General features: G+C 43.0%; 1 protein-coding gene across 1 annotated transcript in view; it reads right to left on the bottom strand.

The window, feature by feature from the left end:
• MGAT3 (beta-1,4-mannosyl-glycoprotein 4-beta-N-acetylglucosaminyltransferase) overlaps nucleotides 1–25596 on the bottom strand; it is a 254516-nt gene extending 228920 nt beyond the window's left edge. The window contains exon 1 of the mRNA XM_033929500.1: nucleotides 25270–25596. The gene's annotated coding sequence lies outside the window, so the exon portion shown is untranslated. The remainder of the gene's footprint in view (nucleotides 1–25269) is intronic.
• Between the last annotated feature and the right edge of the window lie 1623 nt (nucleotides 25597–27219).

Here is a 27219-nt window from a genome sequence, read left to right as displayed (position 1 = left end):
TCTGCAACAGGGCACCTCCATTGAGGTGCACCAAGAATGCGCAATAAGAGCCTAATTTATAATAACATCTGGACATTCAGATTCCAGAGAATATTTATTTCATTCATTCATTTTCTCTCCCGTTTTCCCCAAAGCACTCAAAACAGGTTACAGATTAAGCATATATAATATATAGTTAACAGGTTACGATTTGCCATAATTATAGTACAAATTTTCAATACAAGTTTTCATCCTAACTTGACAGGTTTGGACAAATTCCTGGAGGAAAAGTCCATAGTCAGTTATTAAGACATTGGGGAAGCCTCTGCTTGCCCTGGATGGTAGCATGGAATATTGCTACTACTTGAGTTTTGGCCAGGTACTAGTGACCAGGATTGGCCACCATAAGAATGGGCTACTGGGCTTGATGGACCATTTGTCTAACCCAGTAAGGCTAGCGTAATGTACTATTGGGATGCCTAACATTTAGACCTCCTTAGTACGTTCAGGGATATTGAGATATGAAAACAAGGTCAGAAAGAAGTTAAAGATTGATATAAAGCGTAACCGATATAACCGACCTCTTAAAGGTAACTAGCCTATAGAGTGTGATCAAAAAAATGTATAAAAATGCTCAGAGATGTGAAACTCTGAAGGGAAGGCTGAAAAACCTCCCTTGGGTAAAGAGTTTACCTTCCAGTCATTGTCATTTCATTAAAAAATCTTTGATCACATGCTCAAAAGGCTATAGATATGATCTATTTAGACCTGGCACAACTGGGTTTGCATAAATGCAGCAGGAATGTGCTTAAGAAGATCAACTGTTTTTACACCTAAGCAGCAATAGGACCAGCCGCCACTACCGGGAACCCTTTGCCACGATCCAGCCAGACATATAAGATCTTCCCCCAGCATTCCATTGGATAGATCAATCTACCTGCTTTTAAATATCAGCAGCAGTGGGAGAACAACTGCTTTTACACCTAAGCAGCATTGGGACCAACCGCAACTACCAAGAGCCCATAGACCAGATCATGACAGGAGTGTGAGCTCCACACCTCCTGCAGTCCGCTAGGAAGATCAACTGCTTTAACACCTAAGTAGCAGCAAGACCAGCTGCCTATAATAAGAGCCCTTGCCCCGATCCAACCAGGCATGTGAGCACCTCCCCCTATATCCCGTTTAAGAGATCAATCTACCTGCTTTAAATATCAGCAGCAGTAGAAAAACAACTGCTTTTACATACAAGCAGCAGCGAGACCTACCGCAACCACCAAGAGCCCACAGACCTGATCCTGCCAGGAGTGTGAACTCCTCCCCCTGCAGTCCATTGGAGAGATCAATCTGCCTGCTTTTAAATATCAGCAGCAGTGGAGATCAACTGCTTTTACACCTAAGCAGCAACGAGACCAGCCACAACCACCGAGAGCACACAGACCCGATCCTACCAAGAGTGTGAACTCTTCCCCCCATGCAATCCGCTAAGAAGATCGACTGTCGGCTCCGGGCGGCTTTCCCGCAGAGGAGAGAATCCTGCATTCACCGTGGGCCTCATCTGGGGCAGCCTCCTTGGAGCGGCTGGGGCACGGGCAGTGTGTCTGGGAGGGAATGCATGGATGGGAGAACATCGCAGGGGAGGAGACATAGGCATCCTGGGACTGTCTGCCAAGTCTCTTCCCTGAAGAAGCCCTTTCTGGAAACGTCAATCGCTCCTCCTAAACTTACTTGCTCCACTTCATCACTGACGCTGAAACCGTGGATTGAAGACAAAGTTTTATTTTATTTTTCTTTCCAGCTTATGATTTATCTTTAATCTTATCTATTGTTTTGCCTTTTGTCTTTGTTTTGTTCTATTTCTATCATTTAAATTTCTCCAGAATTCTACTGTTCAACGGCTCCCCCTTCTGCTTCTATTCCTTTCTCTCCTCTCTTCTACCTCCCAAAGTATTTAGATCAATGCTGTCTTGTTAAAATGTTTATTTTATTTTTATTTTTCCTCTAACTCTACTATTCACTTCTCTATTACCCTCCAGGTACTTTAGTTAGATTGTGAGCCTTCGGGACAGTAAGGGAATTTTTCAAGTACCTTTCTTATTTCTAATCTTAATGTATATCTTCTGTAAACCGCTTAGAACCTAACGGATGTAGCGGTATATAAGAAATAAATTACATTACATTACATTAACTTATAATATAACGTAAGTCATGCACAGAAGCAAGAGCCCTGCCCGTGTCCTGCCAATGCTCCGCCTATGTATACCCTCTTTTGCATTTACATGATATTCCCAAATTCTACATATGGTGCTTAAAATTGCACATGCAATTTGAGTGCGCACCCAACTTGTTTGCGCAATATACTCAAATAACGAGCCAATTAGTGCCAATAATTGGATGCTAATAATCAATTATTGTGCACTCACACTAGAGATGGCACTATTTAAATCTATGAGAACAAACAAAAACTGCAGACAATGTACATGATGCAGGCAAAAATTCATTATCCCAAAATAAATTGCAGTAATATAAAAACCTTATTACCAACCAAGGGACCCAACACGGTCCGTGTTTTGGACAAACACCTTCATCAGGGGTCCATGGTAAATAAGGTAAAAAGTATACCGCAAAAAATGAAGATAACAACAATTGCCTGTATATTAAATCTGCCGAAAGTGCTGCCAAAAATGAAGTCACTCAACAGAACAAAATCTATTTTATTTATGTGAATCATGTAACACAAATCACCAATACTTTACCCAACCTCCAAAATGTCCAACATTCCTCTCCGTAGAATTATAAATTGTTCAACATGCTCTCATATATTTCAAATGTAGCAAAATGTGGCCTCAGGTAAACCTTCTCCACCCTTAGCAATGTTTAATATCGGTGGGAATACCAATGTTTTTGTTCCTCATTGGCATTGGTACTATAAAAGGATCTCTTAAGTGAGCCGCCTCCATCTTGCAAAAAAACTTTGAGTAAGATGGTGGATACAATGGCTCTGGTAAGCACTGACGGGGGGTTAGTGTGATAAGGTGGAAGGTATTAGGAGTTTGGGTTGAGTTTGTTTAGTATGATATAAAGCACTGAAAACTCTTTAATATTTTACAGGGGGATCCTTGATAAAGCAAATTGTTGCGAAACATGTCGGATCATGTAACCCATTAGCATGCTAAGCTAAGTATATAACTTATTTGAATATTTTTAAATAGAATAATCTCAAGGAAACTTCTAAAAAGATCACGGTTGATAAAAAAGTAAAAAAAAAAAAGTTTACCTAAATTATTGCAAAAAAAAGAATGTGGGCCAATGAGGAACAAAAACATTGGTATTCTCACCGATATTGAACATTACTAAGGGTGGAGGTGTACCCGAGGCCACATTTTGCAACATTTGAAATATATGAGAGCATGTTGAACAATTTGTAATTCTACGGAGAGGAATGTTGGACATTTTGGAGGTTGGGTAAAGTATTGGTGATTTGTGAATAATCAATTATTGGCATTAATTGGCAACAATTTGAATTTACACCTGCATCTTGCTAGGCGGTACTCTATAAAGATGTGTGCACAACTAAAAAGGGGCCATGGCCGTATCTAGTGCATTCACTAAAGATGTGCACGATATTAAAGAATCCGAGGGATCCACACCTAATTTAGGATCGATTTATACCAGATTTCAGTTGTCATAAATCTTCACACTCAAATCTGAGTGTGGATCCCAGCGTTAGGCATTATTCTATAAACAGCACCAACTTGGAGCGCCGTTTATAAAACAGCGATCAGTACTCATTATTTTGAGCGCCCAAATTTGGGCAACCTTTACAGAATCTAGTCCTGTGCCACTTATATGCACCTTTATAGAACAGCACTAAGGCGCCCTGCTGGCACTTTCATGGGTAAGAGGACACTTACGTATGTAAGTATTGATGTGGGTACCCTGTTATAGAATTACGCTCTAAAAGGGCAAGTCTGTATCAGGATAAACAAAGCACAGAAAACAAGAATTATCTAATATGAGCATAGAACGTGATAGAGGCAGTCCCTGAGTTACAAACGCCCGACTTAAGTACAACTCATACTTAAGAACGCAGTCGCAACTTCATTCGATTTCACCGAGCAGTTGTTTGCATAGACTCCTACACTTCTCCTGCAGTAGATTCAGGAATGATGCATGGCCACATTAAGAACAGTGTGTGGTTGTGCACGCTGAACCTTAAGAGGGAACATTGGTAGAGACAGTTGGCCCTTTTGTCAGGTGGGAGCAGAGGTAAGTAGCAAGAATCATAAAATCTACAAGGTCTGAGTTACATACAAATCCGACTTAAGAATAGCTATAAAAATATAACTCGTTCTTAACCCGGGGACTGCCTGTGCAGGTATTGTGTATGCAAATAAGTAGGATTTAGTATGAACATAGTATACAATATTAGTATTATATGTGTATATATGTAGGATGATTTGATTATGGTATAAATGTGTCTGTATTGAAAACCATCTCTGAAAACTCTGTATTGTAATACCTTTTCAGGAGCTCATGTAAACCGCTTTGAATTGACTCCCCAGTCATTCGTAGTGGTAGAGAAGCTTTCAATAAACTATAGGCACTGGCAGCTATTTTAAGCATGTTTTATTAAGAGAAGCAGATGCCTGCTTTTCTTCACAGAATACTAAAACAAGTGGGAAGTACATCTAGGCATGACCACTAACATCAGCCCTATAACTGTTTTAAATGCCCCTGCCTAGATATAAAAGTTATGTTATGTGCAGTCTTATATCCCTCAAAATCCTCACAGAATGGAGTTCTAGGTGAGTTACAAATACCTTGTAAGGGTTTTCCAACGTCAGCCCTCAAGGGCTGCAATCCATTCGGGTTTCTAGATTTTCCTAATGAATTTGCACGAGATCTATATGCATGCACTGCTTTCATTGTATGCAAAGAGATCTCATGCATATTCATTTGGGAAATCCTGAAAACCTGACCTGGTGAGGGCTGAGGTGATACTTACGTCTCCTTTTACAAAGGTGCGCTAGCATTTTTAATGCACGCACTGGATTAGTGCGCGCTAGCCGAAAATCTACCGCCTGCTCAAAAGGAGGCGGTAGCGGCTAGCACACATGGCAATTTAGCGTGCACTATTCCGCACATAAAGGCCCTAGCACGCCTTTTTAAAAGGAGCCCTTAGACTTACATACAAATAAATGGCGAATCAGATTACATTCTTAATAGCTGTTTTTCAAGAAATACTATCTTGCATATTACGTTTCTATGGTAGTATGTTGCAGTTTGTAATGTCGCTGCGTCAAGTTGGCTTAAGCATGTGAAACTGAGATTGCATTAGTCCTTTCCTAAGAATTTTTGAAAAAGCCAAGTTTTTAGATATCTGCAGAACATCTGATCTCTGCGACTTCCACTTTTTTGCAATCTGATAGAGATTTACAGTGAGATTTTTTTGCATTTTATTCCCTTCATAGTTTGGGAAAGACAGTCAGTCAGTTTGAGTTGTGGTGACCTTCCAGTCTGCCAAATATTTCAGTGAGTCTTAGGAAGCTATCTGGAGTATCTCCTTACAGAAATTTAAATGCTGTACAGCATAATTTGAACTCAATCTGTTTTTCCATCAGGAGCCAATGTAGTTCTATAAGGAGTGGTGTGACTTGGTCGAATTTTGATTTGTAGAATATGAGTTTTGCATCAGTTCGATTTTTTCACTGATTTCGTTGTGATTACAGAGAGTACCGTAGTGCATTACAGTAATCAAGTGGGGACAGGATAGTGGACTAAACTATTATCATATAATTTATCATTTATTTAGTCTTGATACACTGCCATTTTTGTAAAAACAAGTCAAGGCAGTTTACAAAATAAAAGATTATAAATTTCAAATTAGAAAAGGAACTTCATTATATCATAGGAAAGACACATACACACCGAGGTAAAATCCTTACAAGTGCTGACATTAAAACACAGAATTCACTCACAACATAAAAAAATGTTCATTTATCATGTTTGTCAAATTTTATTTCCCATCTAGGGGCCTGGAGATCTTCCGAAGGCAGTCTTACAGAAGTGCATTTTTAGAACTGTTTTCAAATTAAGACAGGAAGGTTCTGAACGCAAAGGGCTTGATTCATTAAGCCCACGGATCCGATCCGTGAGCTATCCGATCCGATCCGTGACCAGGGAGCTGATTCACGAAGCGCCCTCATGCAAATGAGGGTGATCAGAATCACACCCCCAACCAACCACATGGATCGCTGAATAGCGATCCCGATGCATGCGCAGACCATCTTCTTTGCTTGTAGATGGTCTGCGCATGCTTACAGAGCTGCAAACCTTTTTAAAAAAACTTTTACTTTACTTTTTACATTTACTTTTACTTCACGAGCCCATGGTTTTAACCCGCTTTAAACCTGCGGGTTAAAACCACGGGTTTGCACTGCGGGGAAGGGCAGTCGGGGCAGAGAGCAGGAGTTTACTGGGCAGGGTGGCAGAGAGCAGGAGAGGGCAGTCGGAAAGGACGTGAGCGACTGATCCCCAGCAATCGCTTCTTTGTTGATCGGCCATCCTAGTCGGTGTTCCAGATTTTGTTTAGTGAATCGCTGCCTGCCTACTTTGCATGCGCGGATCAGATCAGAGGTTGATCAGCACCAACGTTAGTGAATCGGGTCGGGAAACAATCGGGTCACAAAGTGATCATGACATGATTGGTGTCCTTAGTGAATCTAACCCAAAAATAGTTGAAGGGCATTCCAAAGGAAGAAAAATGCCCTGCCCAAACTCCTCCCATGGGCACACCCATCAGCACAGTATATGCCATCAAAGCATGGCACATACTTTTCCATAAATTGGTATTCTATAAAACGCATTTCCTAAACTAGGCAGTTCCTTATAGATTTATCCCCTTAGAGAATCATTTTAAAATAGACTCCATAGGTTAATAGAGCAGTAAGGTGTAAATGAATGCAGTCAGATGTAAACATATGTAAATAACAACTTTGTCCATACTCCATCCAAATTCTGCCCCTAAAGATGCTTTCTGTTCAAATATAAACTAGCTTGCACCACACATAATTTTTGGGCATGACCTATATTACATGTGCAAATCAGCATTTTAGAATTGAAAATAGATTATAAATTTTCACCCTGGAAGTTAGGGTTACCATATTTGTTTGTGGAAAAAAGAGAACACATAGCCCTGTCCCATTCCGTCTCCAACCAGGCCCCATCCCTATCTCATTCCGCCCCCCAGCCCCCCCCCCCCTCCAAACCCCCCTAAACCTCATCTCTTCTTCCCAGAGTCCTGGCCATCAAGCATGCTTGGATGCGACATGACAATGTCACATGCTTGGATGCGACGCAATCTATGCATGCCCAGTGGCTCTCTAGATGCAGCCCCGAGCTTGGGACCTTCCAAATCCCAAACTGCCAGCTTTTAGAAATCCGATCAGGCACCCAGACAGTCCTCTAAAAAGACATCTGGTAACCCTACTGGGGGTGGGGGTAATTTTATAAAGGTTTTATATGCACAGGTCTTTGTTAAAATTGCCCAATGGCATTACACATGTGTAGTACATGTGGCGACCAGACAGGACATATTTTTATGTGTACTGCTTATAGGCATTCTCAAGAGGTTTAGTTTCTATGGAGCAGGGGTGCAACTACATGCAAAGAGTACATGCAACACTGCAGCAAGTGCAAATATGAGAATCAGCATTTGTATGCTGGGGGGCTGGCTCTGGGTGCCTAGGCCTTTAAAAAGAGGTACCTTGGTTAATCTTTGAAAAGAGATTCTAGACTGCTATGGAGAAGTAAGTTTAGGTTCCTGGGGGGAGGGGCAGCATATTACTATTTTGGGAGGATGGGGAAGGTTGACTGATGAAATCTGAGAACAAGACTGGTTAAAGAGAAAAACGAAGAATACTGAAAAAAATATAAGGAAAAAAAATTACCAAGGCACAAAAAATATCAAAAGTCTGACGTGCGGATGAGAGAAGTTGAAGAACACAGTTTCTCAGCTCCATGGAAAACTAATGACTTATGGCCCTTTGTGTCAATGTCAGGAAGGAAGGCACTGCACGCATGCAGAGAGGGCACTGCCTCAGAGATTCAAAGTGACAGTACACCTGGTAGGTCTATACTGGGCTCCATGGATGACACCACCTACATGTGAGAGTATAATGCTTGCTTGTCCTCTGAGAAAATACGGTATCATAGTGGCATATGAAAATGACTCTTAAGGATGGAGGAATGTTTGCAACACTTTTTGAAATTACACTTCTCCCTCCGTATCCATGGGGGTTAGGGGCAGAGCCGGCCCGCAAATAATATTTGGACTGTCTCTGACCCACCCCACCTCCCCGCTTCCCCCCGGCATCCCTTAAGCCTTACCTGGTGGTCTAGCGGGTTTTCGGGGCAGGAGCGATCTTCCTACACTCCTACTCCATGCAGATTACTCATAGGAAATGGCTGCCGTGAGCTCCCGTTGTAGTCTCGAGTCTTAAGCCTTACCACCAGGTAAGGCTTAAGGGGGGGTCTAAGAGGGCTTAAAAATAGCCTGAAAAATGAAAACGGATTTAAAAAAACGCGAATAACCGAATCCGCGGAAACCACGGATTCAGAGGGAGAAGTATATTTATTATCATGTAGGTTAAGTTCATTAATGTGAAGAAGATGATGCACTTTTTTATTTGGTATGCTATAACTTGTTTATATATACAGAAGGTTTGTACTTCCTGTTGCACAGATTTATTCAATTTGATATCCCGCAAACTTACAATGCAATCTAAGCAGTTTACAATTTTAAATAAAATCACATATTGGAAAAGAACACCATATACTAGATAGGAAAGTTCCCACCAACAGCCTACCCAAATACACTGGAAAGGCCTGCTGAAATAAATGTTCCTTAAACTGTTTCCGAAAACAAGTTAAAGAACGCTCTTCCCATAAATAAGAAGGCATATAGCATTCCAAAGAATTGAGGCTTGATAAAAAAATGATTTATTACATGTACTCATTAGATGGGCAGAACTGATCTCAGGAGCAGCAAGAAAGTTTTGGGTACCAGATCTTAAAGCCCTACCTGGCACGTAAAGCATCACCAACTCACACAATGATAGCATCACTTTATAAAGTAAAAAATAGACCTTAAACTGTACCCTAAAACTGGCAACAGGTGATATGAAATAAATAATGGAGTTACATGATGGAATCTACCAACCTCACTCCAAAGTCTTAAAGCGGAATTTTGTAGTTTGGAGCTTCCGCAAATCCCCAGAAGACAACCAAACTTGCTATGAACACCGCATAGACCAGTGTTAAAAATGCTTATCAACCAATCAATCCCCTCACACGCCACAATAGTCTGTATACCCAGTGCGCACTATCACAGCAACATGGTCAGAAAAGGATAACTTCACGTTATAATCACCCCCAGATAGCAAAAGGATTCCACGACCAAACAAGTTAACAGAATGGTATGGCCTAAAATTACCAATGATTTATTGTGTGTACTCATTAGATGGGCAGAGCTGACCTCACTTGTAATCTTAATAAAAAAGATTTTAGAACAGGATGTCTGTGTGTGTCAACACTGGATAAGAGAAACTTACACCTTGCTGTCATGGATGTGTTAGCCAAGTGCTTCAATTCAATGAATGCCGATACATTCTCAATAGCCACAGATCATTTTCTATCAATAGATGAGAGCACTATGTGATCTTCGAAATGTTATGAGTAAGTGAAAAATCAAATTAAATATAAACTATACTGCAAAATGATTTGAGCGAAGAGTGGCAGATATTGCTTCACTGCCGGAGAACACTCTCCTGCAGAAGACCCAATCAAGGTCTTAATGCAATGATACTACCCCACAAAGACAAGCACAGAAAAGCAAACTCTGTATTTATGGAAAACTGTATTAAACGGAGGCATGTTAGGTCTATGCACTTATAAAACAAGTTTAGATGTAGGTAAGTTGTAAGGTATTTGGCCTCTGTCACAGGTCTGCAGGAAAATCATTGGGCAGAGGCAGTTTTATTTGCTGAAAGAGCACATATTGGTCAGCTGAAGAATGGAAGACCTGCCTTTATTAATGATGAGTTTAGAAATTCAACAGCCAGCCCCAGGTCTGAGGGACTGTTGTTTACACACACATGACCCCCGCATTTCAGCCCCAACAGATATGTAAATGAGGCCCCACAATGAGTCTCTGCACACAGACCCACATCTCTCATGGACCACTCCTGATACTTATGAAAAAAAAAAAAGTTTCCGAATACTAATCTCTTTGCTCTAAACCAGTGTATCGCAATCTGTGTGCCGCCCAAGATTCCAGGTGTGCTGTGAGAGGGAGGAAGAGAGATGCTAGCCGACTACCTACAGGTTGTGCCTCTTGCGGCGAGAGGCCCATCCTTTAGGCAGTCAGTCAGTGCCAGCGTACTCTCCCTGCGTCTTCCCTTCTAGCACCCCCCATTGGCAGCTAAGGGCCCCTACTGAGAGCCTTCACACATGTGCGGATGTCGACGTGATGATGTCATGCATCTTTGTTCTGGATTTGTGATTTATAAAATAACAGTTATACAGAATATTGTTTCTTTTTAGTCAAAATTTGCAGGGATGGGGACAGGAACAGAGTTTGTGGCCACTTTTACCAATATAAATATCATAAAATATATTACATTTTGTCATCAAATAATTTTATATCAATATATATTGTAAAAGTAAAATATATCCTGAAAAATGGGTTAATCAAATTATCTGTGAAATAAGAAATTTAAGCATAATATTTGCATGACATACAATTTAACTCTGTTAGGAATCGGAATCAGCACATTTTCACCAACTCTGATTCAGACTCCAGTAACCGAAAAATTATTTCCAACTCCAATTCCATGACTCTGACTCCACAGCCCTGGTAACACTGGGTGGATTACACTGGTTAAGTGAATTCCAGCTTAATCATAACAAAACTGAATGCAGGTCACTAGACTATTGTAATGCCATTTACCTATGCTTAACAAAAAAAAGCCTCCAAAGACTCCAGCTTATTCAGAACACGGCAGCCAAGCTGATTTTTGCAAAACGTAAATCTGACCATGTCTCCCCACTCCTGGCCAATCTTCATTGGCTCCCAGTGATTTCCAGAGTCCAATTCAAATGCTCTTGCCTGGTTTTTAAGATTATTCACGGCATCCTTTCTTCCCTAATCCCACTTTCTTTCAACTCCTCGTGCCCTGACTCCACCAGGACCGCCCATAAATTAAAACTATCCTTCCCCTCCCTACATGGTATTCTCCACGCAGGTAAACTGGGAAAATCACTTCTTTTCAAAATCACAGGTCTCTGGAATGACCTTACTATCCCGCTGCGGAATCTGAGCTCCCTCCATTTATTCCGCAAGCAACTAAAAACCTGGCTCTTCTCTAACATGTAATTTCTTTTCCCTTACTTTTCCACTCGATTTATAAACTTATGTAAACCTTTTCCTCCCTTTCTCATTTTTAAGTTCTTGTAAACCGTGGCGAGCTCTACTTCCGTGGAGATGATGCGGTATATAAACTTAAGGTTTAGTTTAGTTTAGCCAATTAGCTAGTGTTCTCTGTCACTAGAATACCAAGTCTGTTGGGTCAAAGGACACAAAATGCTGTATAGATTTTCTGACAAACTCTGTCCTTTTTAGGTAATAAGCTTAGCAAAAGCACATTGACAATCTAGCATACAAAGGGTTTTCTCATGCTGGTAGGAACATAGTATGAGTTTGAAGGACTACTTTATGATAATGAAACTGTTTATAAAGCTCATATATGATTAAGGCTTTTACAGTAGCTTGCCAATTCTTCTAGCGGAGGTAACTGCCACTAGAAAAGCTACTTCCTATGTTGTTATTTAGTAATGACAATTCCAGCAGCTCAAATGGCAGTTTTATCGAAGCATAAAGCATGATATTGAGGTCTAGAGACTTATATAGAAGGCTTTACTTGAATTTTGACATAATAGGAAACCAAAGCCCAAGAGCTATCAGAATATAATAGGCTGAGAGAACATTGCAATGAACTCTGATAAGAGGACAGCTTGCACTCTAACTGGAAGAGTAAAGTGTTTAGTGGTCACCAAGATGGTTCCTGCCCTTGTGAGGAGCACCAGATGGTCAGCCTCTTCCATTTGAGAAATGGCAAGAGAAATGCAAGAGAAGGGCACCATTTTGAATTGCAACTTCCAAGTCCCTGGATCGGACTGCATGGAAATTGAACAGTCTTTAATGTATTTTTAGGATTCTGCCTCGAGATCAAGATATGATCATCTTGTGAAAGGTTCTTTTGCTCCACTAAAATATCTTGATCTCGAGGCAGAATTAAGATTGAAACTCTATGTGGCAAAAACCCAACAGAAATCAATAGTGCGTTATGTGAAGTTTGTGGTGAGTTAACAGTGGACTGTAGTATAGTTTCTTGATGGGCAACTCATTTTCGGAGTGGTCATGTGAGCATAGATGATGATGATGCAAGACCAGGAAAGCCGAAATCAACAACCAATGAACGATGTGTGAAACTCATTGCTGATGCTCTTGAACAAGATCGTCGTGCGACATGCGAGGAACTTTCTGAAACTACTGACAGTGGGATTCCACTGACATCAGTATACCGAATTCTGACAAATTATTTAAAAAAGAGAAAAATTTCTGCGCAATGGGTCCCCCATTTCTTGACTGCTGAACAGCCGCAGAGACAATGCAACCATGCTGAAACAAAGATTTGACATTGAAGGTCAGGCATTCTTGAATCGCATTGTTGCTATTGATGAAACGTGGGTCAGAGACTTTGAGCCGGAGCTGAAATCACAGTCCAACGAGTGAAGAACTCCATCTTCCCCACAACCAAAAAAATTTTGACGAGCTCAATCAAAAGGCAAACAAATGATGATTTTTGCTTATGATCATGAAGGCATCATCATCACAGACAAAGTTCCATGTAGAAGTGTCAGAAGTGCCAGAGCAGTGTATTATCATGATTTTTGCAAATGCACAAAACCCGACCTCAGTTGATCTTGGCTGGGCCACTCATTTTTTCACGACAACATTTGCCCACACATAGGGAATGTCATCATTGAAAAACTATGCAAATATGGCTGGGAGATGTTACCTCATGCTCCCTACAATCCAGACATGAGTCCACCAGACTTCGACCTTTTTCCAAAGTTGAATCAACCTATGCATGGACATCATTTTGCATCTCTGGAAGAGCTTTCTTTCACCGTTACCTGAGCCATTCAGCTACTGAACAAAAACAGTGTCTTGGATGGAATAATGAAGCTTCCCGGACGTTGGGAATCGGTCATTGCAAAGCAGGGAGACTATATTGAAGGATTGTAAAGAAATACTTGAAAAAAATAGTAGATGGGAGGGTGGGCAGTGGCACTGAACTCAAAGTTGGTGGTTACCAAATTTTCTCCCCACTCTCTCCCTGCTTCCTGCTCAAATGCAAAATATAAATTGGTGGGCTTCCCAAAGTCCTGCCAAGCAATGCCTCACTTCCGGTTCACCACACAATTGTTTCCCACATATTCACCTTTATAGGACCCCCAGGGACCCCTGAAGAAGACTTTTTGTCGAAACACGGACCATGTTGAGTCCTGTATCCCTAGCGGACTAGGTCCTTTAAGGCTTTTATGTGGATAACCTATTTTTATGTGGATGAATTTATTTTATGTGGATGATTTCAGTATACCTTTGGAACTTTGACACTTTCAAATAAAGTCCATTTTGGAACATCGTCACTCCACAGAGTTTTTTTGGTTTTAGCTGAAGATCTCTTCCTCTAGGAAGGAAGGGGGGATTTGGTCATAGATGTTTGGAGGTTGCATAGAAGGAAAACTGCACTGGCACTGGTATGGTAATCTTTGTTGTTTGTTTTGAATTTTAAACTAAAAGAAATAAAGTGGAAATAAAGAAGTAAATAAGAAAATGGGTAAATAAATGGGGCGGGGCAAGGGCCCAATGCCTAGGGGCAACTCAACGAATTAATTAATTCTATTTGATAACATACGGTAAAACACTGCCACCTAAATATGTGCCTAGATCAATACTGACTGACCATGGTGGTTGAACACAAGAATGAATAGGTAGAGTGTGAGCCCATCGGGACAGATAGGGAAAAATGTAAACACTTAGGCTATAAGTGGTATACTGTATAATACTATCATTCTCGATGATTTTCATGTAGACGCTTTTCAGTTTTTTGGTCAGACACTCTGCGCAAGCTGGATCATAGCAAGTTCCCCAGCTTTTGTTGGGAGATCTGTGGTTAAGTACATTGAGGTGCTCCTGTGGTATAAAGAGGAGTCCTTTGAGCAGGTTGGTTGAAACATGGTAGAGTCACAGATAAAGGACAGCATCGTTGATCACCTTGACGGAAACGGGCTGATGAGGACCAGTCAGCATGGTTTTAGCAAAGGCAGATCGTGTTTGACGAACTTGCTGCACTTCTTTGAGGGAGTAAACAGACAGATAGACAAGGGCGATCCAGTTGACATTGTATATTTGGATTTTCAGAAGGCGTTCAACAAGGTTCCACATGAACGACTACTTCGGAAAATTGCAAGCCATGGAATTGAGGGTGAAATACTCACATGGATTAAAAACTGGCTGGAGCATAGGAAACAGAGAGTGGGGGTAAATGGACAATATTCGGACTGGAAGAGCGTCACCAGTAGGGTGCCGCAGGGCTCGGTGCTTGGACCCGTGCTCTTTAACATCTTTATAAATGATCTGGACATAGATACGACGAGCGAGGTGATTAAATTTGCGGATGATACGAAGCAGGGGGATTGCGAAGATCTGCAACGTGACATAATCAAGCTCAAGGAATGAGCATCGACATGGCAGATGAGGTTCAACGTGGATAAGTGTAAAGTGATGCATGTCGGTAACAAAAATCTCATGCACGAATACAGGATGTCTGGGGTGGTACTTGAAGAGACTCCCCAGGAAAGAGACTTGGGAGTTCTGATCGACAAGTCGATGAAGCCGTCCACACAATGTGTGGCGGCAGCAAAAAGGGCAAACAGAATGCCAGGAATGATAAAGAAGGGGATCATGAACAGATCAGAGAAGATTATCATGCTGCTGTACCGGGCCATGGTACGCCTTCACCTGGAGTACTGCGTCCAGCACTGGTCGCCGTACCTGAAGAAGGACACGGTACTACTCGAAATAGTCCAGAGAAGAGCGACTAAGATGGTTAAGGGGCTGGAGGAGCTGCCGTACAGCGAAAGATTAGAGAAACTGGGCCTCTTCTCTCTCGAACAGAGGAGATTGAGAGGGGACATGATCGAAACATTCAAGGTACTGAAGGGGATAGACTTAGTAGATAAGGACAGGTTGTTCACCCTCTCCATGGTAGGGAGAACAAGAGGGCACTCTCTAAAGTTGAAAGGGAATAGATTCCGTACAAAAGTAAGGAAGTTCTTCTTCACCCAGAGAGTGGTAGAAAGCTGGAACGCCCTTCCAGAGGCTGTTATAGGGGAAAACACCCTCCAAGGATTCAAGACAAAGTTAGACAAGTTTCTGTTGAGCAAGAACGTGCGCTGGTAGGGCTAGTCTCAGTTAGGGTGCTGGTCTTAGACCAGAGAGCCGCCGCGTGAGCGGACTGCTGGGCATGATGGACCACTGGTCTGACTCAGCAGTGGCAATTCTTATGTTCTTATAGTGTTGGGGACAGGCAGCTCTTGGAAAGGTCAAAGCACTTGATTCCACAGAAACTTAAGGTTTCATTGATGCCTTCTCATTTTGGAATTGTGGAAGAACACTACATGTAGTTCAGAGGCAATATGACCTATCATTTCTAAACTGGCTCTGGGTGTTACCAAAGGAGAGCATTGAAACTTTTGGCCAAACTGGATGAACTTCTGTAGTTTGTGCAGAGGAAAAATACTGCTGCTTATCTGTCAATATTTTCAGAGGACATCTTTTAAAAATTAACTGACCATGAAAATCATATTATTTCTTTAGAGCAGGTAATTTGGATTCTCAGTTGAAGTCTGTGCATGAGTCGGTAACAAATATTATTTTAAAAATTCTGTTCCATTTGAAATGGATCAATAGAAAATTCAAATCAAGAGCGCAATCTGAGATTGTTAAATTTCCCAGTGATAAATTAGGTCTCTCCTTTGCAGTTTCCAAATTTTGAACCAGTGGCATTGTCTAATTTGTATTACATGCCTAGGAGTGTTAGAGAAGATAAGGAAAAGGAGCTATAGATGTGATAAATTCTCTTCATAGTCTGAATTTATCTAAATTCTTGGAGTCCCTTCAAGACTCTAATAGTAGACAGGCTACTTTATTTGTGGCGCTTCAATCAGAAGAGATTAAATTAGCAATACTTAAAGCATATTTTCCTAATAAAAACCTATCATTTTGTGGGCAAGTTGTTATGATGTTCCTATATGTCTCCAGGCTGACTCAGTTTCACAGGAAGGCTTTCCTACAGCTAAAGTCAAAGGTTTTGGCTGTGGATGCTTCTTTTTTCTCTAAAGTTGAAAGGGGATAGATTCCGTACAAATGTAAGGAAATTCTTCACCCAGAAAGTGGTAGAAAACTGGAACGCTCTTCTGGAGTCTGTTATAGGGGAAAACACCCTCTAGGGTTTCAAGACAAAGTTGGACAAGTTCATGCTAAACTGGTGAGACTGGACTCATTTGGAGCACTGGTCTTGACCTTGGGGTCACCGCGTGAGTGGACTGCTGGGCAGGAAGGACCATTAAGTTTCCTTGTAAACATCTGACTATGAAAACAATTATATATTTTTAGATCCTACTTAACTTGAAACTATTTTGATTAATAAGCTAATCACAAATGTAGTAGGTAGTTAATGCATGGAGCTGGAACAGAAATTTGTAAAGACATCATAGGTTCTATAGATTTTGATTTACCTGTATAGCTTGTTTATATCATGCAAAGTTTTCCTAAACTACTTCTCTTTAGGTCTAAATGTTCTTGACATGGACTTGCATAGGAGATTGGTAATTGTTTTAGTTCTTTAGATGTTCCCTTTCTGTTTCTGTATTACTTTTTGTAAGAATGTATGAAAATTTAATTTAAAAAGCTAAATACATCAGTGAGAAAATAACTTCCCTTGAAATCTGCTGTATAAATTTAGGATAAAGAGATGGCTTCATAAGGAGATGAGTTTTTGAAGAAGGGATCAATCTGAAGGGATTCCTGTGGATAGGGCAGGAATCACATGGTTTAAACTACAGGTCTCGACAGATTTCCAGAAGAGTCCAAGAATTTTCTGAAAGAAGTGTATAAGGCGTGGCCCTCGGACAACTCAGAATCCAATTCAGACAGAAATGTTTGGCTTCTGAGAAGACTGTGGCTCTTTTTTTGTGCAGAACTAACATAATTCTGCTGGTGCAATTGGAGGGATTGCTGTCTTACCTCAGAGCATCTACGGCACTTTCCTTTTTCCATCTTGAAAGTGCTGCTATGCGGTGCTGGACTACCAATAGGCACCAGGGTGGATAGATGTGTAATGTCACTTGGGTCCACCAAGAGCAAAGAAATTGACCCTGGAGAGTCCACAGAGAACAAAAATCCAAGAAAAACAAAAGAAACACTGTGGAGAGACAATGTTCCTGAGATGGACTTTATTAAAAGTTTTAAGAAACACAAAATCAATATAGCAATCCACATAAACAACCTTAAGGACCTAGTCTGCTGGGAGCGTTGAACTCTACACGGTCCGTGTTTCAACAATAGAGTCTTCCTCAGGGGTCTTATGAATAATAGATATTATAGCAATGTAATAATGTGAAGTAACGGTGCTGGAGTATTTTCAGCCTTCTTGTGCTTTGGGGTGCTGCCCTCATTACAGTCTTTTGCACCAAGATAATGGCACTTTGCAACTGCTTTTCAGCCATGTGGTTTGAGAAGGTGCTTCTGCTCAGACTGTGTAACTGAGAAGTCTCAGCTGAGACTGGCACCCTCTCAAAATAAAGCTATGCAGTACCCCTTTTTTCAAAATGAGATTTTTGAAGCCACTGTCACAGCACTATCACAGCAACATGGTCAGAAAAGGATAACTTCACATTATAATCACCCCCAGATAGCAAAAGGATTCCACGACCAAACAAGTTAACAGAATGGTATGGCCTAAAATTACCAATGATTTATTGTGTGTACTCATTAGATGGGCAGAGCTGATCTCACTTGTAATCTTAATAAAAAGATTTTAGAACAGGATGTCCATGCCATGAGGGCATGGAGTCAACATCAAACATGGACCTGCTGGACTCTGCCAAGCCAGCTGACTTCTGTGCTGTTGTCTTCCTAGTGATTAGGGCTGCAGCCTCAGCACCCTGAGGTTGCAGGTTCAAGCCCAGCAGTGCTCCTTGTGACCCTGGGCAAGTCACTTAACACTCCATTGTGAGCCTACCAGGACAGATAGGGATAAATACTTGAGTACCTGAATGTAAACCGCTTAGGTTATAAGTGGTGTATAAATACTAAAAAAAAAAAAAAAAAATCTCTCTTCGGTTTCATGGTGCTCACTGAAGAAGATTAGATGATTTTTTCCAGGCATTTGAAGACATCTGTGTGCACTCATAACAATTCTAGTAATGCTTTAGATTCCAACAAATGAGACACCGTCAACAATGATGCCCAAAGGCACTTGGCTTACACCCCCAGCTCTCAAGGGCCACCAACGGACCAGGCGTGAGATATTTGCATACAACGAAGATAGTGGGAAAGCATATCTCACTCATGCATATTCATTTGGGATAGCCTGAACCTGTGGGCTTGGTCTTCACTCCCAGTCTTCGAGGGCTGACTACAAGTCAGGTTATCTCCTACAAACTGGACAGGACTGAACCAATGGAATCTAGGCAGGAAATAAATTTGATTGTAATTTTAACTAATTAAGAAATTAATACAACCCAATGAAAATTGCATCAGAAAAGCAAGAAAAGGCTCTTCAATGACAAATAAATGTTTCTGCATTCATGCAGCAGAGCAGAAAACATAAAATGGAGACTGAGCAGAGAGCTGCAATGTTCAGAACTTTATACTTAGCTCTAAACTCTAATTTCCCACTTTACCATTAAGAAATTCAAACACTGAGCCGTCCATTAAGAAATTCAAACACTTCCTTAAACCTTACTTTTTCTACCAGGCTCTTCCTAAAATTTAATAATGTATATACAAGTAATGTACATTTTTCCTCCCCCCTCCCCTCATTTCCTTTTCTGTATTAGAACAGGGTCAATTGTCAGTGAGCTTCCTACTGTCTCTCTTTTGTATTGTTTCATGCTGCCCAGGAATCCTGGGTTTCACTGTGATTTTGGAGGCCAGTGGCCGAATAAAGCTTATGTTTTCACCAAGGCCATTCTGACTGACTGTTGTATTCTTAAAAGACCTTGGAAATAAGCTAGGTTAGGCGGTTGCCTAGTGGTAACCAACTTGAAAGGATACCCTAATTCTAAAGGGACCACGCCAGAAGCAAGCTCCGGGTGTTCATTCAGAGCACAGGTGTGACATAATACAGAAAAACTCTGAATAACTTTTTCATATGCTATTCGCGGTTTTCTATTAAAAACTATTGTGAATATGGCGAAACCGCGAATAACATGGTGGGAATCCTGGCCTGTTCCTGAAGGAGAGGCAAAACACAGTGAAGAAAGTGCTGGGAATCAGCGATTTACTCTGTAAACGCTTGGAATCAGCCATTTCTCTATGCAAGCTGATGTAATTTAGGGGGAGGAGCCAGCAAGCTAAAACCCACGAATAATCAAAACCGCGACTGCTAAAACCACGAATATGGAGGGAGAAGTGTACAGGTCTCGCAAACTTTCCGGCGGGCGGCACACTAAATCCAGTGTCCTGGCCAGAAGGCACCAAGAAGTGCACGGATGTCAACGCGATGACATCACGCGCATGCGCGGAGGCCCCATCTGGCCACAACCCGCTTTGGTGGAGGGATCCGGGAGATTCGGGGAGAGGAGGAGAGACAGCAGCCAGGGGAGTAATCTGCACTGGCTGACTTCCTAAAGGACGTACCTCGAGAGCATGGATGACTCTCCTCCTCACCAATGTGTTGGCACACAGTTTGCAATACACTGGGTTACAACAAATAAGAATTCTATATCAAAAGGAAAGTATGCAACTCCTGCTCAAGTCCACATTATGATTAAGATCCTTGATTTACACAAGCGGAATTTATCTAAGAAAAAAAAGAAAAATCTTTAAGAAAACAAAGTTCCAACATCTGAAATCAAAATTTAATTACTGAGAGTTCAAACTTCACACCCCTTCGAGGCGTTTTAAGGACAGAAATGTGGCTAAGTGTGAAGGTTCAAAAAATACATATTTCAAGGGTTTATATTTAACTACACATTTACAAGGATAAGTTAAATGAAAGCTACTCCCTATCAGCACCCTCAAATATTTTGAAATTGCTTTCTTCTTTTGGTTTTGTTTTTTACTTTGTGCACTGCTAAGATATTATCTTTACTGGCAGTATATCAAAATAAACTTTTTAAATTCAACTTGATAGACATCGAAGGATGCCACACACTTTTGTATTCGACTTAATCATGTTTATTTTTCTGACAGTGAACAGTCCCTCCTCTTTAGAATGGAGAACCTAGTTAAAAGAGATTGACAGGATTTACAAACAAAACGTATATAAGGATTCATGCTGGTGCAGAGAGGTCAGGAGGTACTGAACCAAGTGGAAAAGAGAAAGAGGCACCTTGAGCTGAGTGACTCTAAGGAAAGTCTTTGGGCTAGATTCACTATCCTGCCTCTCCGTACCCGATCTGTGGCAGGCCGACTAATTCACAAAGGGAGAATATTTTAATGAGGGTGATCGGAGAAACGCCCCCCACCGACCGCAGGGATCGCTGCTGAGCGATCTAGAAGCATGCGCAGACAATCTCTTTGCCTGTCAATGGTCTGCAAGGAAGACACTTTTGCATGTAGGGGTGGGGGGTCAATCAGCCAGAACATGTGAATCCTATTAGGCCTTAACCCCCCCCCCCCGACTCTCCCGCTTTCTGCTGCCTTCCCTGCGGTGCAAGTCTGTGGGTTTAAAGTAGAGAGTTGCGTGGGGACAGAGATCCCAACCATCCCCGTCAAAGTTCCACCCGTCCCCACCCGTCCATGTGAGGAATCCCTCCATCCCCACCCGTCCCCGTGAGGAATCCCCTCCGTCCCCACCCGTCCCCGCGAGGAATCCCCTCCGTCTCCGCCCGTCTCTATAAACTTCAAAAATAGTTATTTCATTTAATTATGCTACTGAATTAAAGGCTCTGGTAGAAACCCATTTACAAATAAGCAAAGAGACTTTATTAATTTGAAAATATTAATTGGGAAGAATACATACTTTGTAAACGGGTTTCTACCAGAGCCTCTAATGTTTATAAATTTTTATCAACACAACTAATATACTACTTTATCCTGAAGCAAAAAAAAAAAAGAAAAAGAAATATAATTTTTTTCCTACCTTTGTTGCCTGGTTTCTGCTTTCCTCATGTTCTCATTCAATTCCTTCCATCCACTATCTCTCTTCTCTCTGCGTCTTCCATTTGCTCTGTTACTGTGCCTCTCCCCCCTTCCAAATTGGTCTGGCACCTATCTTCTTCTCTCCGCTCCCCCCATAGTCTGGCAACTCTGTCTTCTTCCCTGCCAGCGTCTTCGTCCCACTCTTCCGCATTTCCCTTCAGCGTCTTCTCCCCACTCTCTCTTCCCCATTTCCCTTAAGCATCTTCTTCCCACTCTCTCTTCCCCATTTCCCTTCAGCATCTTCTCTCCACTCTCTCTTCCCCATTTCCCTTCAGTATCTTCTCCCCACTCTCTCTTCCCCATTTCCCTTCAGTATCTTCTCCCCACTCTCTCTTCCCCATTTCCTTTCAGCATCCTTCTCCCCCAATCTTCCCCATGTCCTGTCAGCGTCCTTCTCCTCCCTCTGTCTTCCCCATGTGCTTTCAGTATCCTTCTCCCCCCTGTCTTCCCCATGTCCTTTCAGCATCCTTCTCCCCCCCGTCTTATCCATGTCCTTTCAGCATCCTTCTCCCCCCTCTGTCTTCCTCATGTCCTTTCAGCGTCCTTCTCCACCCCTTTGTCTTCCCCATGTGCTTTCAGCGTCCTTCTCCCCCCCCTCTGTCTTCCCCAGTGCTTTCAGTGTTCTTCTCTCCCCTCAGTTTTACCCATTTCCCTTAAGCGTCTTTTCCTCTCCACTCTACCTTTCCTCCCTTTCTCCCTCCCTGCCCCTTACCTTCGTGGCGCTTCCCCGCCCGACCGACAACAGAACAGGCCTGGTCCAACAAACCTCCCTGCCCTGAATCCAGCTGCTGTAAGAAGGTAATTTAGATTCGCGGCTACAGGGCAGGGAGGTTTGTCAGACCGGGCCTGTTGTCAGTCGGTCGGGGGAAAGCGCCACAAAGGTAAGGAGATCTGGCCAGCTCTGCACCCCCCCCTAAGGCTGCCCTGGGACGGACCTCCCCCCCTTGGTACATCACTGCCTTGAATTTTTCATACCTGCCCTGCCGCAGCACACAGCCGACCGGAAGTCTTCCCAATGTCAGCGCTGACGTCGAAGGGAGGGAGGGCTTTGCTTAAGCCCTCCCTCCGACGTCAGCACTGACATCGTGGAAGACTTCCGGTTGGCTGTGTGCTGCGGCAGGGCAGGTAGGGAAAAGAAGACGAGCCTCACGGCTCGAGTGCATCCAACCCCGCAGGAATCCCGCGACCCTAGGAGGCGTCCCCACAGGATCCCCGTGACCCGAAGGGGGAACCCACGGGATCCCCGCGAGTCCCGCCATCCCCGTTCCCGTGTAGCTCTCTAGTTTAAAGCGGTGCTGCACTGCAGCGTGTTCTGGAACACGCCGTAGTGCAGCCCTGCTTTAAACCCACAGGCTCGCACTACAGGGAAGGCGGCAGAGATCCAGAGTCGGGGCAGCAGAGATCAGTCTGGGTGTCAGAGAGCAGGGGGAAGTGGAGATTGTGGCATTTTGGAACCAAACAGGGCTGGAAGATCGGGGCAGAGAGCAATGCATGATCGGGGCAGAGTGCAGGGCAACAATGGAGCAGAAGAGTCGGCAGGGACATGTGCAACTGGCCCCCAGCAGTCGCTTCTTCTTTTGATCGGCCAGGCCAGTCGGTGTCCCAGATTTGTTTAGTGAATCGTGTCCCTGACTACTTTGCATGCCGTTTCCCCTTTTTTGCGTGCATGGATCGGAATTGGATCGGCACAGAGGTTAGTGAATTGGGTCGGAGGAAAATTGGGTCGCAAACCGATCGGTACACGATCAGTTTGCTTAGTGAATCTAGCCCTATATCAGAAAAGTGCTAGAGGGGCAACTGGGACAGCTTAATGTAACTGGATAAAAGCTGCAAGCAGTCGGGTCCCTGCCCCACAATGCCTGAAAGAATTGGGACAGAGGTGCATGTCTATAAAATCCTCTCCTGACTGCTAGCCCCTATCCCTCTCTGTAACATTAAGATCTACAGCCTTATAACTCATACACACAGTCTGAAAACTTCTTGGGAAGGAAAGAAGGCTAGCAAGCACTGAAGTGCACTTGTGTACTCTGGCTGTCCCTATGCCTTCCAATGACTTGATTTGAGGGTGTGAGGAATGCAAGAATGTGTACAGCCAGTGAATTTCTGTTCTGGTATGTGCCTTCATCCTCCAATACAGTTTTCCCACTCACCTCCTCTACTTGCCAACTCCTCCAGCCTTTCACTTCTCTCCTCCTTCCCGACCCCCACTCTATATGACTCCTTTCCTCTACGCCCCAATCTATGAACTCTGTGCCAGCTACGGTCCAAGAGGATTAGCCATGATGCCCCCCCCAAAAAAAAAAAAAGTCTACTAGCCCCAGTCAAACGGTCCGCATAGAATACTGTAGATCAGTGGTTCCCAACCCTGTCCTGGAGGACCACCAGGCCAATGGGGTTTTCAGGATAGCCCTAATGAATATGCATGGAGCAGATTTGCATGCCTCTCACTTCCATTATATGCAAATCTCTCTCATGCATATTCATTAGGGCTTTCCTGAAAACCCCATTGGCCTGGTGGTCCTACAGGACAGGGTTGGGGACCACTGCTGTAGATGTTGATTCCCACAGTTCAAGTTCAAGTTCACTTTATTTTTGATGAATCGCCTATTTAAAACATTCTAAGCGATGTACAATTAAAAACAGATTATAAGAGAACATATAGTCATATTAGTAATACATTAATAACAGCTAAATAAATATTTGTTAAATAATTACATAAAACAGAAAAGATCTCTATATATAATGTTAAAAACAAACATGAAAAGAGGGAAAGGGGGGAAAAGTTACAAATTTTTCTCTTGATGGAGGAAAAAAACATATATTAGGGGAAAAAACAAAGGGAGGGGAAGAAAAGAGAAAAAAAAGGGAAAAAAAAAAGAAGAAAAAAAACCCCCCCCAAAAAAATCCCAGATCATACTCTCACCCCGCCCCCCCCCCCTCCCAGTCAGCAGATCCGGGCAGGGTTTCAAAGCTTGAGAAATCAAGCGAAGCGGGGGTGAGAAGTGAAGAACCCACTAGAATGAGTAACTGACAGCAACAGATCACCAGAGAGGCCCCAAGCCCAAAAAAGCAACATGCAGTATTAGCCTCTGCCGGCCACCATGCTCGGGCTCCTGGCTTCAGAGGGAGGAGGGAGCGGAGCACGAAGAGGCACCGACACAGACAGGCACGGCACTGCGGAGAGGCGAGCGACGGCGCAAAGCCAGGCCACTGCCGCCCACTAGCAGCCAGAGCGCCGCTTATCTTCCCTACCCACAGGGCTGTCAGTTGCTTTTTTGTTTTTTTCAATCCACTCCACCGCTTCTTTCTGATAGAGCCATCAAAACGAACCCTGCCCGCACCAAAGGGCGACTCGAGCCCTCTCCAGCTATATGTGCACCTTCAGCGACCTAGGCAATGCGTCCGTGCATATTTATACATCCCGGCGAATAATACGCACGCTGCGATCTTCGTATTACAGACACACACACTACTTCTCTATGCATATTAAGGATGAAGCGTACAGTTAGTTTCTCTCCCGGCTAGGATGCACTGACGAGACCATTTTTGCTAAAATATTCTAATCGCCGGCTCCCCTCTAAATGCATCTAATGCAGACAGACGAGCGCCACAAACATATAGCGCCCCCCTTCCTTTCGTCACTCTCTCCCTCCAATTCACCTGCTACAGCGATTGCATTGCAGGGGTGCTGGGGCTGTCGGCTGTCCCGTCCCCCCGTCCCCCGTACTCACCCATCGCTTGTGTCGGGCTCCGGGCTCTGATCTAGGACAGAGGAAGCCAGAGGAGGGTGCCTGGCCCGGTGAGCTCCATCTCCCGGCGAGGCCGGGTCTCTGGGCGCTGCTGCTGCTGCGCTTGAAGCTGCCTCTAGCACTAGCACCGCCAGGCGGCTCCTCCCCCTTCTCAGCCGGCACACAAAAACACACCAACCCCCCGATATAAATAATAATGACGGGGGGGGGGGGCAAAAAATGTGTGCGGAAACCGCGATCGGCCTGTTTCACCGGCTACGAAATGCGGCCAATTTTGAGGGGAGGGCGTTCTGGTATTTAAAAATCCAGTTCTTCGCTCTGCCTGCCGGACAACAACAAAAAAATGCCAAATTTCTCCCCGCGCTGCCCCGCTCCCTGTACAATGCAGAGAATTACAAAAGGAAGTACTGTATTGTAAGGGGGGGAGGGGGAGAGAAGGCGAGTGAGGGGTGGTCGTAGGGAGCGTCTGCAAAGAGCGAGCCAGGCAGGAAACTGGGAACTGCAGAGATCATCCTAGGGACTGTGTACAAACAGTTGGTAGAAAGGATGGTTTCCTAGAACAGCTCTTGAAAAGTATCCTGGTTAAAAAAAAAAAAAACTGCGACAGTGCTTTACTATAATGTGTATAGTACTTATTGTAATTGCTATGATTTTTTTTTATGCTTATATCCAAGTTCACCTTACTGATCCAATTGTGCAGCAGAACTGCCAAATTCTTATCCTTGAAGGAAGACATTTAGCATTCCTAGGTTTGAACTTTCATCCTGGATTCAATTTGCACTCTGGCAGTAGTTCAGGTATAATATTTTTCTGTCCCTAGAAATAGATCTGCATGCCCAGGTTACAACATAAGAATAGCTATACTGGGTCAGCCCAGTTTCCTGTTTCCAACAGTGGTCTATCCAGATCACAGTACCTGGCAGAAACCCAAATAGTAGCAACATTACATGCTACCGATTCAGGGCAAGCAATGGCTCTCCCCCCCTCCCCCCCATGTCTGTCTCAATAGCAGACTATGGACTTTTCCTCCAGAACTTGTCCAAACCTTTCTTAAACCCAGCTATGCTAAACACTGTAACCACATCCTCTAGCAATGAGTTCCAAAACTTAACTATTCTTTGAGTTAAAAAATAGTTCCTCCTATTTCTTTTATAAGTATTCCCATGTAATTTCATTGAGTGACCCCTTGTTTTTGTACTTTTTGAAAGGACGAAAAATCAATTCACTCTTATCCCTTTTCTACACCACTCAGGATTTTGCAGACCTCAATCATATCTTCCCTCAACTCTCTTTTCCCAAGCTGAAGAGCCCCAACCTCTTTAGTCTTTCCTCATACTACAGGAGTTTCATCCATTTTATCATTTTGGTTGCTGTTTGAACCTTTCCAAATTCTGCTATACCTTTTTGAGATACAATGACCAGAACTGTGTGCAATACTCAAAAGTGAGGACACACCTTGGAGCAATGCAGAGGCTTTATAATATTCTGTTTTATTTACTTTCTCTTTCCTAAAAATTCCTAGTATTCTGTTTGCTTTTTATACCCAGCTGCACACTGGGCAGATTTCAGCATAGTCTCTACAATGATTCCCAGTTCTTTTTCTTGGGTGCTGACTCTTAAGGTGAACCCTAGCATAAGATAACTATGATTTAGATCAGGGGTGCCCAAAAGATCGATCACGATCGACCAGTAGATTGCAAAGGCAAAGTGAGTTGATCACAGAGCCCGCGATAGGCTCTCGTTGCCTTTGCGTTATGTTCTCCCTGCTTCCCCGACGCCAGGCCAGGCGTGTACAAACGCCAGGCCCACAGCCATTTGGATGCCCAGTCTTCCAATTTCCTAAGGTCTTCCTGCAATTTTTCACATTCCTCAGGTGTTTTGAATAGTTTTCAGTCATCTGCAAATTTAAATCATCTCACTTATCATTCCAGT

Source organism: Geotrypetes seraphini, chromosome 2 (assembly GCF_902459505.1).
Source record: "Geotrypetes seraphini chromosome 2, aGeoSer1.1, whole genome shotgun sequence".
Classification (NCBI taxonomy): domain Eukaryota; kingdom Metazoa; phylum Chordata; class Amphibia; order Gymnophiona; family Dermophiidae; genus Geotrypetes; species Geotrypetes seraphini.
The sequence above is the reverse complement of the archived record's forward strand: the minus strand, read 5'-3'. Positions and strand labels throughout refer to the sequence as shown.